General features: G+C 36.5%; 1 protein-coding gene across 1 annotated transcript in view; it reads left to right on the top strand.

The window, feature by feature from the left end:
* The window catches only part of si:ch211-250g4.3 (nuclear anchorage protein 1), a 35327-nt gene extending 33771 nt beyond the window's left edge, over positions 1–1556 (top strand). Inside the window, exon 6 of the mRNA XM_057354629.1 lies at positions 104–1556. The gene's annotated coding sequence lies outside the window, so the exon portion shown is untranslated. The remainder of the gene's footprint in view (positions 1–103) is intronic.
* The last annotated feature ends 2956 nt before the right edge of the window (positions 1557–4512 follow it).

The raw sequence follows: 4512 nt of genomic DNA, 5'->3' as shown, positions 1-4512 counted from the left end.
GTGAGTTGATGTCTGTTAATACTATTACATTTTGATCACCATAAATGTAAGAACAATAAAAATATTAATGCTGATAGGTCTAATAATTTACTCTGCATTTTAGGAAAGCGAAGAAAATAGATCGAGTGTGGAATGAACAGAAAGTGTTGATATGGATGGAAAACATGATCCCGATTTTTTTTCTTCATTCAATTTTATGATTCTGCAACATAATGTTTTTTTTTAGCAATACAAAGTAATGTTTATGTATTGTAATGTTACTGTTTGATCAAAACTGAGAAAATAGAACTAATAAAAAAAATATTTTTATATTGTGACTTTTTTAAAACAACAGCAAAAGCAATAATAATAACAACAATAATATTAGCAGAAAAAACATTGCAGTTATTAAATTATAGTTGGTGGCCCTTGACTTTCTAGTGTTGGTAGAATTTGGCCCTTGGTGAAAACTAATTGAGGAACCCTGCTGTATATAAACAAGCTATTTCCAAAATTAACTATTTATATTGATTTTAATAGCATTATGTGTGAATGCAACATTTCAATAATATCTACTAAAGATCTTATAGAGACTACTAATACCACAAAGCATACTGCATATTTAGTCATAGTGCCGAAGTTATTTACATTGCACCAAATGCCTTGCTGTTACATATTTCATGATGTTTATCACAGTTCGTATTATCCAATAGATGATAGCGTTGCATTTTTAAAACACATCACAGATATTTGCATTAACCAGAATAGACTAATGACCGAATGCATATTTCATGAACGCATACATCTAGATGAATGTTTAGTTCATATCATTAGCATAATATATGTTAATTGCATTTGTGTAACTGTGTGTGTGTGTGTGTGTGTGCGTGCGTGCGTGCGTGTGTGTTTGTGTGAATGGTGGTGTTTTCCCTCATCTGTAAAACATGTTGGGAAATGGAGCAATGAATGCCAAAATGATCCACATTATTTATCTATGCAAATGACTGTAATTATAATTGTGTGTTGGTTTGTATTCTGATCTTCCCTTCTGAACAAATCTTCCGGGAACTGAGATGTTGGGCTCTCTTAATTGGAAACTTTGGAAATTACGTGAACCTTCAGGGTGTGTGTGAAAAAGCAAATGTCTCTTACAGGCAATACGCACATTTCCTTAGGGGCGCATGAGAACGCAGATGAACGTGAGAGGGCAGTGTCACTGCACCAGCATCAGTGCTCGGGTCATCTTTGTTGTGTTCACATACTTGCGGCTCCACATTGAAGGGAATGATGCAGATGTGTTGTCCCTGTTTAAAGCGGATCACAGAAGCTGCTGTGAGCGGTGCATTCTGTGCCGGAAGGTTAAATACTGTACAGGGCTGTTGGCTTGAAGAGTTTTTCAAATTTCATCTTTAATAGTAGGCTAATACTTTAAGTCCATTAAGAGTTTCCAACCCTCAAAAACATCGAGTAAATATAGTTTTAATTTGATAAACAATGTGAAAAAATATATAGGCCTAAATATACACACATAACAAATATTTTTCCAAGTACTGTCTTGAGTTTGTCTCACATATGCTTATGTATGACAATATATTGCTTTAAATTTGAATAAATTCTATTCTAAATAAAGACTTTTACTTTTTATCAAGAGACTGACTGTTTGGACAATGTTAAATTTACTGAATTTCCTAAAATTCTCAACTTCATAACTATTCACCGAAGAATTACAATCTGAACACAAGAGGGCAGCAGAGCATCACTCAAACCCCGCTCAAAACAGCGGTAAAGACATGTATAAACTCCAAAACATCTACAGATAAACGTGTATTTCTGAATAGTCTTTGGTCCCACATATAACATCCAGCAACGTTACTAAATATTATGTGATGCATTAATTTAAACGTGTGAGTAATTTAAGATGACATTTCATAAGTCATTACGAGAAGATCTGAGAATGGTAGAACTTACAGATGCTTTCGCGGTGCTTATATAATTTCCAACTGCACGTTTGCCAACTATACTTTTCAAAAGAGGATTTTTGATTCTCTTAAAATCTTCATGCTCAAGGCTCGTGGAAGTCCAATAATAAAGAGTCAAAGCTGTGCTAGGTGTTTTACTTTACCCCTTGTGGTTTATGAAAGTGAGCCAGTCAACTAGTTTAACATGATTCATTTTTTTCATTTATTAATTGTATGATTGCACAGCAAGAAAGGACATACGATTATGCTTTTAGAAAAAAATACGCATAGGCATGCTTTTTAATGCTTTATATTATGTCTTGGGAGTTTTTGCTGAAGAAGGACTCTTATTTTGGTACAGGGATTAGGAGCACACACCTGTAGTAGTAACTGAAAAGGCCGTTTTAGTTTTTAAAAGTATTTACACGTTTTATACTGTAAATTAAAATGAAGCGTTTTAGTTTTTTGACAGGAAGGTTTTTATTTATATTTTCTTCACTTGTTTTGTAACGTTATATGGATTTTGTGATATATGGATTGCGTTAATCACCTGCGGCCTAACCTTAGTGTTTTTAAAACCCATCATAAGTTTGAGCGCTAACCACCACTTCAGCAACAGCGACGCATTTAATGTGAGTTTGTTTTGTTCATACAGGCTGTTTTGTTTGAGAACTATGGATTTAATGAGGGTTTGCTTTGTTGGTATGAGTTGTTTTGTTTGACTTTGATGTATTGCATGTATAAGACATGTTTATTGACACTAACGTTACCACTAAATTGACAACTCTTGCTATTCGGGATCGTTGAAAAGGTGCACTAAACACACCGAATTTAATGCAATGAAACATCTCTTAACCTTATCTAGGCAGTGTTCTCCAACCTATATGGTATTTGTTAATTGATAGGATATGATAGATTAGTAGCAGGTGATGGAGAAAAGAGTCATCAGGCATAACGTATATGTTTATCAGTTACTAGTATGGAAATGGTGGTCGTTGACTGATGTTTCATCTCTGCATGAATCTTTTGTACTTTGTCCAAATATTAAACCTTTTTTTTTTAAGTAAACCCTCCACATAACTGTTTTAATTACCAGTACTCAAAAGCATGTCTTTCTAATTGGCATTAAAATTAAATTCCCTTTCTTGTTGTAATGGTGCAAAAATAGTTCACATGAATTTCTAATTGACACACCAGGCAAAGAGGTGAGAACACAACCTCTAAAAGTCATTAATATTGATGGGCTAGAAGTGTCCTGTTGTTTTATTTATCCATACCGGTTAAAAATAAATCTGAAGTTATATTAAAGAACACAACCCTTGTTGGTCTCTATTATATCCCTGTGAACTAAGTATAGATTATAGACAAAGACAAGCAAAGTATTTTATTATTTTTTATTATATTCATTAAAGTGAAATAGGGCCAGTGATGTAGTGGATAGAGTGGGCTCAAAGGGGCACATTGTGAAGAATGAGTGCCAGTTTTGTCATAATGAATGGAGTGACTCAGCTGTGTAGAAGAGTCTCATTAGCAGACTTCAGTCAGGGTCTTCAGGCTCCAGGGCATACCTACTCATGTACAGCCTGCCCCCCGCTGCCTGAGCTACATTTGGAAGTGCTCTGTGTAACCGGGGAAGCTATAGAGAAAAATATATGGCCACTAAACCCTGAGTGTGAGATGGTTATGGTCTTTTATGCAGGTCAGTGGATAATGTAATTTAGTGTAATGAATGTCAAATGCAAGGAGGAGGTTCATGGGGAGCGCACATTGCTGTATGCACTTTACAAACGCACACGCAGCGTTGGAAATAAATCATTGATTGTTCTTCAACATTTGTTCCCGGTGCAGTTGAAATCATATTTCATACCAGCGTTTGTGACAATCTGTTTAGCAGACCCAAGCAAAGGTCACATTGTTCCCCTCTACTGCCAGGAGCTGTCACACATCACATTTCTGCACGAATATCCTGCTCGGGAAAAGCGGGACAGCTTGATGTCCGATAGACAGCGCTTGTCTGGTGTTTGTTTTTGACTGCAGTTTTTTTGTTTACCAGATAAACATTGCCAATTGGTTTTCTGCGTTGTGGTGTCTTTGAGCTCACTAGTCTAGTCTAGTGTAATGGGATTTTTTAGTGTCTGTGTGAGCATGTATAAAAGAAAATACTTTCTTATTGTTTTATTATTTAGCCACTCTTTATCTCTGTCAACAATTAACAAAACAAAACAATGTAGTGCTGTATTGGCAGCATAAGGGTACGATCACACAGAATGCGCTTTTGATGTTCGAAAACGCGAGGCGCGCTGCGCTGCACTTTTGATTGACTCTTTGAAAAGAGAAGCGCGCAGCGTTTTTTTATGTTGCTAGGTAACCCGAAACAGCCACAACAAGTTTCTCCTCCACGTCTTCAGGCATTCCGAGCATTGCGACAAGGGAAGCCCCGCCTCTCCACTCATCCGATTGGACAATGGAAAAAAGCGCACATGACGTCAAGCGCTTTTCTTCTCAGAGTTAAGTTTTTTTCAACTTCTGGCGCTCCGCCGAAAACGCGAGGCGCAGCAGGCGGCAGAAACGCGAG

The sequence above is a fragment of the Triplophysa rosa genome, linkage group LG16 (assembly GCF_024868665.1).
Source record: "Triplophysa rosa linkage group LG16, Trosa_1v2, whole genome shotgun sequence".
NCBI classification, from domain to species: Eukaryota; Metazoa; Chordata; class Actinopteri; order Cypriniformes; family Nemacheilidae; genus Triplophysa; species Triplophysa rosa.
This window is presented reverse-complemented; position numbering and strand designations above follow the sequence as displayed.